Here is a 13,021-nt window from a genome sequence, read left to right as displayed (position 1 = left end):
CATTACACCCTTCTAGCTGCCAACCTCCTAACGACCAATGGCATCAATCGATAAGGAGGATATCCTTGTTTGATCCTCCCCTGCCTTGCTCCGTCAGCTTTGGGGTCTCTTTAGCTAAGTGATGGAAAAAAGAAACATAGGAATACTAGCCAGTACCAGTTTGCAAAAGTCTATTTGATTTGGAAGAATAAATCACCTCTAATGGTGGGTCTACTCGTGTATTGATGTTTCTGTAGTATGTAAAACTATAAAAATATTTTTTAGATTTTAAAATGGGGCATCTCAGGACTGTCCATAATTTTGGAGGGTGCCTCGAGCTTGTCCATCATTTTAGAGGGCGCCTTGACTGATAAAAGGTTGAGGAACACTGGCATAGTGCACATATGTGCCCCATTTTGACAGCTGGGAATTGCTTTCATGAGTTGTGGGGGAGAAGTACAGGGCATGAAGCATACAGTATGTCCTGTGCACTTCAATTAGATTTTTTTGGGTATACAACATACTCCCAAAATCCACTACTGGGTAAATTACACTACATGGCCAAAAAGATTGCCCATCACACCGATATCAGCTTGTTGGACACCCCATACCAAAGTAATATCCATTAATATTGAATCATTCCCCCAAGCCCCCCTCGCCCTTTGCAGCTATAACATTCAACTCTATTCTGGGAAGCCGCTCCAGAAGATTTTGGAGTGTGTCTGGGGGAATTTGTGTCCATACACCCAAAAGAACATTTCTGAGGTCAAATAATGAAGGCGCATGGGAAGACCTGGACCACCATTAGCATTCCAAGGTGTTCAGTAGGGTTGAGGTCAGGGCTCTGTGCAGAAAACAGAAAACCCTCCACATCAAACTGGTCAAAACCATGTCTTTCTGCAGCTGGCCACCATTTATGAGGTCAGTGATGTTTGACGAGAAGACTTAGCTTGGAATCAGTGTTCCAATTCATTCCAAAAGTGTTCAGTAGGGTTGAGGTCAGATCTCCACACCAAACTCATCAAATTGTGTCTTTATGGATATGGTCACAATTTATGAAATCAGGTACTGATGATGGATGAGATTTGGCTTGAAATCAGTATCCCAATTCATCCCAAAGGTGTTCAGTAGGGTTAAAGTCAAGGCTCTGTGCAGATAACTCAAGGCCCTCCACACCAAACTCATCAAACCATGTCTAAATGAAGCTGCCCACCATTTATGAGGTCTGGTACCGATGTTGGATGAGAAAATTTGGCTTGAAATCAGTGTTTCAATTAATACCAAAGGTGTTCCGTAGGGTTGAGATCAGGGCTTTGGGTTGGACCACTTGAGTACCATGTCTTTATGGAGCTAGCCACCATTTATAAGGTCAGTTATTGATGTTGGATGAAATTTGGCTTAAAATCATTGTCCCTTTTCATCCCAAAGGTGTTCAGTAGGGTTGAAGTCAGGGCTCCTTGGAGATAATTTAATGCCCTCCATGCCAATCTCATCAAACAATGTCGATTATGGAGCTGCCCACCATTTATGAGGTCAGGTACCGATGTTAGATGAGAAGACCTGGCTTGAAATTTAGTGTTCCGATTCATCGCAAAGGTGTTCAGTAGGGTTGAAGTCAGGGCTATGTGCAGTAAACCCAAGGCACTCCACACAAAACTGGTCAAACCATGTCTTTATGGAGCTGGTCACCATTTATAAGGTCAGGTACTGATGGTGGATGAGATTTGGCTTAAAATCAGTGTCCCATTTCATCCCAAAGGTGTTCAGTAGGGTTGAAGTCAGGGCTTGTGCAGATAATTTAAGGCCCTCCATGCCAATCTCATCAAGCCATGTCTTTATGGAGCTGCTTACCATTTATGAGGTCAGGTACCGATGGTGGATATGAAGACCTGGCTTGAAATCAGTGTCCCAATTCATCACAAAGGTGTTCAGGAGGGTTGAAGTCAGGGCTATGCCCAGGAAACTCAAGGTCTTCCACACACTTAAATGGTCAAACCATGTAATTTTGGGGCTGGCAACCATTTATGAGGTCAGGTATTGATGTTGGATGAAAAGACAGTGCTCTGTGAAGGACACTTGAGTTCCTCCACACCAAACTCATCAAGCCATGTCTTTATGGAGATGGTCACAATTTATGAGATCAGGTACTGATGTTGGATTAGATTTGGCTTGAAATCAGTGTCCCAATTTATCCTGAAGGTGTTCAGTAGGGTTGAAATCAGGGTTCTGTGCAGATAATTTAGGGCCCTCCACACCAAACTCATCAAACCATGTCTTTATGGAGCTGCCCACCATTTATGAGGTCAGGTACCGATGTTAGATGAGAAAACCTGGCTTGAAATTAGTGTTCCAATTAATCGCAAAGGTGTTCAGTAGGGTTGAAGTCAGGGCTATGTGCAGGAAACCCAAGGCCCTCCACACACTTAAATGGTCAAACCATGTAATTTTGGAGTTGGCAACCATTTATGAGGTCAGGTATTGATTTTGGAAGAAAAGACAGTGCTCTATGCAGGACACTTGGGTTCCTCCACACCAAACTCATCAAGCCATGTCTTTATGGAGCTGCCCACCATTTATAAGGTCAGGTACCGATGCTGGATATGAAGAATTGGCTTCAAATCAGTGTCCCAATTCATCACAAAGGTGTTCAGTAGGGTTGAAATCAGGGCTATGCGCAGGAAACTCAAGGCTGTCCACACACTAAATTGGTCCAACCATAAATTTGGACCTGGCTACCATTTATGAGCTCAGGTATTGATGTTGGATGAGAAGACAGTGCTCTGTGCAAGACACTTGAGTTCCTCTACACCAAACTCATTAAAACCATGTCTTTATGGAGCTGCCCACCATTTATGAGGTCAGGTATTGATGCTGGATATGAAGACCTGGCTTGAAATTAGTGTTCCAGTTCATCACAAAGGTGTTCAGTAGAGTTGAAGCCAGAGCTATGCCCAGGAAACTCAAGGTCTTCCACACACTAAATTGGTCAAACCATGTAATTTTGGAGTTGGCAACCATTTATGAGGTCAGGTATTGATGTTGGAAGAAAAGACAATGCTCTGTGCAGGACACTTGGGTTCCTCCACACCAAACTCATCAAGCCATGTCTTTATGGAGCTGCCCACCATTTATGAGGTCAGGTACCGATGCTGGATATGAAGACGGGGCTTGAAATCAGTGTCCCAATTCATCACAAAGGTGTTCAGTAGGGTTGAAGCCAGAGCTATGCTCAGGAAACTCAAGGTCTTCCACACACTAAATTGGTCAAACCATGTAATTTTGGAGTTGGCAACCATTTATGAGGTCAGGTATTGATGTTGGATGAGAAGAAAGTGCTCTATGCAGGACACTTGGGTTCCTCCACACCAAACTCATTAAAACCATGTCTTTATGGAGCTGCCCACCATTTATGAGGTCAGGTACCGATGCTGGATATGAAGACCTGGCTTGAAATTAGTGTTCCAATTCATCACAAAGGTGTTCAGTAGGGTTGAAGCCAGAGCTATGCTCAGGAAACTCAAGTAGTTCCACACACTATGGTCAAACCATGTAATTTTGGAGCTGGCAACCGTTTATGAGGTCAGGTATTGATGTTGGATGAAAAGACAGTGCTCTGTGCAGGACACTTGAGTTCCTCCACACCAAACTCATCAAACCATGTCTTTATGGAGCTATCTTGGCCCACAAGGGGTACAGTCATGCTGCAACATTAAAGGGCCTTCCCGCAAAGTGGGAAACCCATAATTGTCTTTGTATGCTGTTATGTGACCAGTACCTTTTGACTGGAAACACCTTAAATCGGTGATGGCAAACCTTGGCACCCCAGATGTTTTGGAACTACATTCCCCATGATGCTCATGCACTCTGCAGTGCAGCTTAGCCTCATGGGAAATGTAGTTCCAAAACTTCTGGGATGCCAAGGTTCTCCATCACTGCCTTAAATCAATCATTTGAAGGAGTCTCCATGTATTTTTGGCCATATCGTGTATTTTATTGGGATGCTGGGCATGGCTGAGGTTTGCTATTTGTATCGCAGTTCCTTTCTTCTCCTCTAGATAGCACTGCTTCCCTCGTTCTCCATACAAACCACATCATTTAATCATACTGCATATGAAAGATAATTACAATCTTGACCCACCAGTGTGACTCGGGGTTAGAGTCCCCACCCTTCCTGTACCGCTGGCCATTCAACCCCTATCACATGACTGTACACTGTAAAACATTATATGGTATTTACTAAAATATGTTTTGGTTGAACAGTGTAAAAATTTGAGTTTGGTGCAATAATCATTTGTGTGTGATAAGCTTTACAACCTCCTTATCTATTCACTCTTTTACAATCCCTCATCCAGCATTCCTTATACTTGGGATATTCCAAGCTTTTAACCACTTGCCCTCCGGAAGATTTACCCCCCCCCCCTTCATGACCAGGCCATTTTTTGCGATGCAGCACTGCGTTACTTTAACCAGTTCTGGACCAGAAGGATTTTCCCCCTTCATGACCAGGCCATTTTTTGCGATATGGCACTGTGTTATTTTAATGGACAATTGCGCGGTCGTGCGACGCTATACCCAAAAAAAATTGATGTCCCTTTTTCCCCACAAATAGAGCTTTCTTTTGGTGGTATTTGATCAGCTGTGCGATTTTTATTTTTTGCGCTATAAACAGAAAATGAGCGATAATTCTGGAACCAGTGACATTACTACAGTAATCACTGCTAAATATATGCACTGTTACTGTAATAATGACACCGGCAGGGAAGGGGTTAACCTAGGGGTGATCAAAGGGTTTATTGTGAGCCTAGGGGAGTGTTTTCACAAGTCCCCCCCCCTCCCCCACAGTTAGTAATGACCATAGAGACCTGTGATTCTATAAAAAAGGATCACAGGCGCTCTGTGATCATTTCAGAGAAAAGAACGGTCTGCTGTGTTTACAACAGCTGACCGTGCTTCTCTCAGCGGGGAGCGATCGCGGGTGCCCAGCAGCAATCGTGGCCGCCGGTCCCATGGATCGGCATCCCCGCTGCCTGGTGGGGGGTGGGTGCGTGCCACTGGCGGCGGATGCTTCCCTCCCAGCACCGCTAAGCGACATACTAGTACGTTGATTCGCGCAGCCGAGCCAGCCTGCCGCAGTATCTATGTGGCAGGCGGTCGGCAAGTGGTTAAATCATTTTCCAGGGGCATTCCCCGCTGGACCTTAGGGGACAAGTAAATATTTCATAGACTCAAACAACACAACCAGCATAAACCGTATTCTACTTTCCCACCAGTAACTAATAGATGACAGCGATTCAATCAACCTGAGCCAATTAACTAGCAGACTGCCGTCCTCAAGCTCCTGAAGTACAATACACATTATTGTAAGTATAAACACAGAACCCACAGTAGACAATAGGTGAGTTAATCAGCATAATCAACAATGTGTGGAAGACAGGTGGTTGAGCTGATGATATTAGCATCTGCTATGAGCCTGACTGTGTGGAACAGTCTGTTATTGGCAAAAGGCAGCTAGGCCTTGAACATGGATCCTAGAGATATAGTGTTGACAAATATTACTGTCCCATTTGAAGTAATCCAAACCATTTTCTCAGTGTCCATTCCGCTACACTCGTTTACATTAAAAATAGTACAACGTGCTGCATTTTTTTTTTTTCATGAGGGGACTAGGGACAAGTAAACATTTTACAGTATCAACAGACACAACACAAACAGTATTCTACTTTCCCACCAGCAACTTATGGATAACTGATTCAATCAACCTGAGCCAATTCACTAGCAGACTGCCGTCCTTGAGCTCCTGAAGTACAATACACATTTTTATAAGTATAAGCCTTTTGTACATGGATCCTTGAGATATATTGTTGACAAATATTTCTGTCCCATTTGAAGTAATCCAAACCATATTCTCAGTGTCCAATCCGCTACACTAGTTTACATTCTACTTTCCCACCAACAACTAATAGATAACAGTAATTCAATCAACCTGAGCCAATTCACTAGCAGACTGACATCCTCAAGCTTCTGAAGTACAGTACACATTATTATAAGTATAAACACAGAACCCACGGTAGACAATTGGTGAGTTAATCAGCATAATCAACAATGTGTGGAAGACAGGTGGTTGAGATGATGATATTCGCCTCTGCTTTAAATCTGACTGTGTGGAACAGTCTCTTATTGGCAATAGACAGCTAGGCCTCGAACATGGATCCTTGAGATATATTGTTGACAAATATTACTGTCCCATTTGAAGTAATCCAAACCGTATTCTCAGTGTCCATTGTGCTACACTCGTTTACATTGAAAATAGTACAACATGCTGCATTTTTTTTTTTTTTTTGCATGAGTGGACAAGGGACAAGTAAATATTTCACAGAATCAACCAACACAAACAGCATTCTACTTTCCCACCAGCAACTAATAGATAACAGTGATTCAATCAACCTGAGCCAATTAACTAGCAGACTGCCGTCCTCAAGCTCCTGAAGTACAATACACATTATTATAAGTATAAACACAGAACCCACAGTAGACAATAGGAGAGTTAATTAGCATAATCAACAATGTGTGGAAGACAGGTGAGTTTTATTTTATTTTTTTGCATGTAAACGTACCAGAACGCTTTTACACAAACTTGAAATCGCTGCAGATGCAACTCAAAGAAAAAAGGGAAAAAAAAACATCAAATTATTAATAGCTAATAAAACTGCACACTGAACATGGGGATTGCAATGTATATGATCCCTAAAGGTAATAAAAAAGGCATCTTGTGGCCTCGGCAGGACTTTTATAATTGACTTCAGTTTGTGGAAATGTTTAATGTAAATCGCATACCAGCGTCCCGCTTAGAAATGTCAATTCCTTAATGTACATGTCAAATTCTGGTAATCCGCCAAGGGATTTACCGGGAGGAGGGGGGGGATCTGCACTAAGATCAGTTGCTTTGAAAGCTCCATAGGTTACATTACGTCGCTCTTTACAGTTACTATTTTCTGGCTCCCTGCCAAGGGACGCATTTGGCGATCTGTAGGAGGGCGTGCATCATAGAAGTACACGGTGAGCTCCGCGTGTTACACTTTTCTTTTGTTTGGTTTTGTTTTCTTTCAGCCTTGAGTACAGGATGTTCTCTAGCCATGCAGGATTACCTGAGCAAACTACGCGCCTTTTTAAACGTCCTTCCCTGACTCTCCCTCATCTCTCGAAGGATCTGGAAACATTTTATAATTCCTAGAAGGTCCTGAACATCAGACGGGGCTCCTGGGGTGAAAAAAACAGCTGTTTTGGAAAGCCGCTCGCATAAATAGTCGGCATATTTTGACTTTGTTCTGGTGCAACAGTGACCTCACTGCCAACCCTTACTGTCCACTGCACTTCCTGGGATGTCCATACTTTCTGTTTGTGGCTCAGCCAAGACTTTCTGGGTCATTGTGAGCTTCACATGGAATTGCTAGGCAATCCCGATAAGTAAGGTGTCTACACCAACCTTTCTCAATCTCTGTACTCCCAGAGGAGGACCCTAAATAATTATCAGGTCTAAAGTAACCCTTAACCACTTGCCGACTGCCTAACGACTATCTACGTCGGCAGTCAGCCCCTCACAGGCAAAGCGACGTAGGTCTACTACGTCGCTAGCCTGTGAGGCTCTGGGGAGCGAGCGCGCGCCGCCAGAGGCGCGCTCCCGCGTGGTCTCGGACCCCCCCCCGTGCGTGTGACCGGCGGACCCGATGTCCGCCGGTCACTCTGCGATCGCCGCTGCAGAGGGAGAAAGTCAGGCGGCTAGTGTAAACAAGCCGCCTGTCATTCTCCCCTGTGTAGAAACTGTGATCACACGGTTCTACTATGTAGGACCGTTGATCACTGGTTCTACAGCTCAACAGACAGCCAATCACAGTTAGACACACACAGCCCCTCCCTCTCAAATAAAGTTAACCCCTTCACTACCAGTGTCATTTTGCAGTAACAGTGCATATGTATAGCACTCATTACTGCAGTAATGTCACTGGTAACCCCAAAAATGTCAGTCAAGGGTCTGATCTGTCCGCCGCAATGTCGCAGTACCGCAAAAAAAATCGCAGATCGCCGCCATTACGGGTTAAAAAAAAAAACAACAAAAATGACAAAAATCTTTCCCTTTGTTAGTAAACGCGATAACTTTTGCGCAAACCAATCAAAATACGCTTTTTGCGATTTTTTTTACCAAACATAGGTAGCATAAAACAAATTGGCCGAAAATGTTAAAAAATTTTGATTTTTACATTTTTTTTGTGGGGAATTTCATATAAAAAAATGTTAAAAATATTGCTATTTTTGCAAAATTGACGCTCTTTCTTTGTTTATAGCGCATGATCAAAAAATCACACAGGTGATCAAATACCACCAAAAGAAAGCTCTGTTTGTGGGAAAAAAAGGACGTCAAATTTGTTTAGGTACAGTGTCGCACGACCGCGCAATTGTCCGTTAAAGTCATGCAGTGCCGAATCGCAAAATAACCCCTGGTCAGGAAGGGGGTAAAATCTTCCGAGGCTTAAGTGGTTAATAAAACCGATTCATCTGGGTTCAATGTCAAAAATGGCCCTTACATTGGCGGTCAGTAGAAGGGATGCAACCCTTTCATTAGTGGTCAGTAGAAGGAATTCAGTGGTGTCAGAATCAGGGGCAGACTGTCAACACTAAGCCCAGGGGGCAAATACAAACCAGAGGCCCATGGTTCTGCGACTCGGCCCCCCTCCCACTCTCCCTCTTCCTGTCCTCCTCCTGACCCTCATTCCAGGCTGAAGCTCCGCTCCTTAGTCTCTACTTACCAGCTGCATCCGGGTTCCCGACCTGGCCAGCAGGGGGCAGTTGATTGGAGCTGGGACAGCTTGGTTGGGGCTGGCCGGGGAAGGAGAGTCTCCAGTGGGGCATTAAACCGGCCTCAGCTTAGACACAGTTTACACCATCCATGCTGGGGCAGGTGGAGGGGGATTGCGCTCTGTCCTTGTCTTCAACTATCACTCAATAGGTTAGCGGCAGGGGCTTTTTACTTCTCTTCACCTGGAAACCTTTAGGCATGTCTGTAGCAGAAGCGGTGCAGCCTTTTTATGGGGCATCAGAGCGGCCCAGGAGGCAATTGCCCCCTGGCCCAGTCCTCCCCTGGTCAGAATGTGACCTAAAAATGTATTTGGTATCTTGCTGCTCCCTCTGCCAGTTGGTGTTGGCCCCAGAACTATGGAGGCACCTAAAAATTGGGAAGTCAGTCAGCCACAGCTCAAGGAATTCTTAGCATCCTCTGGAGGAACTCCGTGATTCCATGGAACCCCAGTTGACAGTGGCTGGTCTGGACCAGGGGTCCATGCTTTTCAATATGAAGGCCACATTGTATATTTTACAATTATTAAATTGCCAAAGAATTTCAGCTTTATAAGCAGTCACCCCTTAAATCCAGAAGGGCTCATCAGAGTGCCCCCTTACCTCCATGTGTGCCCAGGGGAGAACCCCCTTACATTCATGTGTGTCCAGAGGAGACCTCCCTTGCATCCATATGTGCCCAACAGAGTCCCCATTACATTCAAATGTGTGCCCAACAGAAGCTCCCCTTAAATCCATGTTTACCCAGCAGAGTCCCCTTTACATTCATGTGTGTGCAGCAGAGTGCCCCCTTTACATCAATGTGTGCCCAGAGGAGACCCCCCTTACATCCATGTGTGCCCAACAGAGTCCCCTATTACATTCATCTGTAAGCTCCCCTTACATCCATGTGTGCCCAACAGAGTCCTCTATTACATTCATATGGGTGCCCAACAGAACCTCCCCTTATATCCATGTGTACCCAGCAGAGTCCCTTTTACATTCAGCAGAGAGACTACATTATGTCTCTCTGGGATACAGCCACTGGCAAGTGACATCCGCATCTTATGGCAAGTGACAACAAGCTGCATCTGATGGCATGTGACACACTCGGGGCTCCCACTGATTCTACATTATGGGGAGTTGAACTATTTCAATGTAATAATAGGAATAATGCACTTTAATCATACTGACACCATATCAACCATGGTGCCAACACCATTGCCCAGACAAATTGCCCGCAGGAGATGCAGAGGCTGCAGGCATGGTGCAGGAGAGGCAGAGGCTGCGGGCATGGTGCAGGAGTTGCAGAGGCCGCAGGCATGGTACAGGACATGCAGGGGCTGCGGGCATGGTGCAGGAAATGCAGAGGCCGCGGGCATGGTGCAGGAGATGCAGAGGCTGCGGGCATGGTGCAGGAGATGCAGAGGCTTGGGGCATGGTGCAGAAGATGCAGAGGCTGCCGGCATGGTGCAGGAGATGCAGACATGTTGCAGGAGATGCAGAGGCTGCGGGCATGGTGCAGGAGATGCAGAGGCTACAGGCATGGTGCAGGAGATGCAGAGGCTGCGGGCATGGTGCAGGAGATGCAGAGGCTGTGGGCATGGTGCAGGAGATGCAGAGGCTGCAGGCATGGTGCAGGAGAAGCAGAGGCTGCAGACATGGTGCAGGAGAAGCAGAGGCTGCAGACATTTTGCAGGAGATGCAGAGGCTGCAGACTTGTTGCAGGAGATCCAGAGGCTGCGGGCATCTTGCAGGAGATGCAGAGGCTGCAGGCATGGTGCAGGAGATGCAGGGGCTGTGGATATTGTACAGGAGATGTCAGAGGCTGGGGGCATGGTGCAGGATATGCATAGGCTTCGGGCATGGTGCAGGAGATGCAGAGGCTGCAGACATGTTGCAGGAGATGCAGAGGCTGCGGGCATGGTGCAGGAGATGCAGAGGCTGCAGGCATGGTGCAGGAGATGCAGAGGCTGCGGGCATGGTACAGGAGATGCAGAGGCTGGGGATATGGTACAGGAGATGTCATGGGCTGTGGATATGGTACAGGAGATGCAAGGGCTGTGGGTATGGTACAGGAGATGCAGGGGCTGTGGGTATGGTACAAGAGATGCAGGGGCTGTGGGTTTGGTACAGGAGATGTCATGGGCTGTGGATATGGTACAGGAGATGCAGGGGCTGTGGTTATGGTACAGGAGATGCAGGGACTGTGGAGGGGTCAGGCGTCCCAATACTTTTGGTAATATAGTGTAGTTCTGTAATGGGAAACCTTGGCACCCCAGATGTTTTGAAACTACATTTCCAATGATGCAGAGTACATGAGCATCATGGGAAATTTAATTCCAAAACATCTGGGGTGCCAAGGTTCGCCATCACTGGTGTAGTCTGTTGTTCCAATTCCATGGGCATGTGCAATATTAAAGTGTAACATGTTAGGTATCTATTTACTAGGCGTAACATAATTTTTTTTTATTTTACCAAACACTTGGGTATTATATTTATATGTTTTTGTGCATTAAAATTCAATAAAAGTGTATCTTTTCCCCCCAAAAATCTATGTTTTATATTTTACCAAACACTTGGATATTATATTTATATGTTTTTGTTCATTAAAATTCAATAAAAGTGTATCATCTTTTTCCCCAAAAATTGCATTTGAACAAAAACGCTGTGCAAATACTGTGCAACATAAAAAATTGCAACACCCACCATTTTATTCTCTAGGGCCCTCTGCTTTAAAATAAAAATATATAATATCTGGGGGTTTTAAGTAATTTTCTAGCAAAAGAAAAATACTGATTTTTACATATCAACAAAAAAGTGTCGGAAAAAGGCCTGGTCTTCAAGTGGTTCAAGAGAATAAACACGGGGAAATGCGTGTATATGGCAGAGACGCACTGAATCTTTATTTTTTATTTTACCCAGACATAGGCTTTTTGACCTTCGGTTTAGGGGTAAAAGAGGTTCTGCCACTGTACGGAACGGATTAATATCCCAGTGGAAAAAAGTGCCATTTGCTCCAGCCATCAGGTATGGGCCCTGTGTGTGTTTCATATCACGTATGTGATGCCAGCTATTAGAGACATGACCTTCCCATGTGCACGGGACTATGGAAATATGCAATGGCATTACATAGCCCAGGGCTGAGCTATGCAGACCCAAGCCTTGCCTATAAGAGGAATGATAGAGACAGGAATTACTTCTAGGAAAAGGGAGTGATAGGATGTCATGGAAGATACCGGGGAGGAGAGACACGCATATAGAAAAATTGAGATATTATGGTATTAGCAGGCATGGAGTATTTACACGTCTGATCTGTGAGCCAGCCAATGTAAATGCTGATCTCCATTTTTTTTCTTGATTTGGATAAAACAAGAATGGGTTAGAACGAGGGATAGACCAATTATCGGCAAGGCCGATATATCGGGGGCCGATATGCACTTTCCCCAATATATCAGTATTGGCCCCGGAACTGGCCGATATTGCCAATATTTTTGTGACGTCATTCTGCCTTCTTAGCCCGCCTCTCTCGCCTTGGACAGTCTCGTCTGGAGTCGGGACTAGTCTCCCGGGAGTGTATCACAGCCATACACCCACCCACAGCAGCCCGGTGCCAGCCAGCCAGCCACAGGCACTGTACCAGCCACCCACAGGCCCTGTACCAGCCAGCCAGCCAACCACAGGCACTGTACCAGCCAGCCACCCACAGGCCCTGTACCAGCTAGCCAGCCAACCACAGGCACTGTACCAGCCAGCCACCCACAGGCACTGTACCAGCCAGCCACCCACCACAGGGTGCCAGCCAGCCACACACCACAAGGTGCCAGCCACCCACCACAGGGTGCCAGCCACCCACCACAGGGTGCCAGCCAGCCATCCACCACAGGGTGCCAGCCAGCTGGCCACCCACCACAGGTTGCCAGCCAGCCACCCACCACAAGGTGCCAGCCATCCACCACAGGGTGCCAGCCAGCCAGCCACCCACCACAGGGTGTCAGCCAGCCAGCTACTCACCACAGGGTGCCAGCCAGCCAGCCATCCACCACAGGGTGCCAGCCAGCCACCCACCCACCACAGGGTGCCAGCCAGCCACCCACCACAGGGTGCCAGCCAGCCACTCACCACAGGGTGCCAGCCAGCCAGCCATCCACCACAGGGTGCCAGCCAGTCATCCACCATAGGATGCCAGCAAGCCACCCACCACAGGGTGCCAGCC

Source organism: Pelophylax lessonae (genome assembly GCF_965119305.1).
Source record: "Pelophylax lessonae genome assembly, chromosome: 13".
NCBI lineage: Eukaryota > Metazoa > Chordata > Amphibia > Anura > Ranidae > Pelophylax > Pelophylax lessonae.
The sequence above is the reverse complement of the archived record's forward strand: the minus strand, read 5'-3'. Positions refer to the sequence as shown.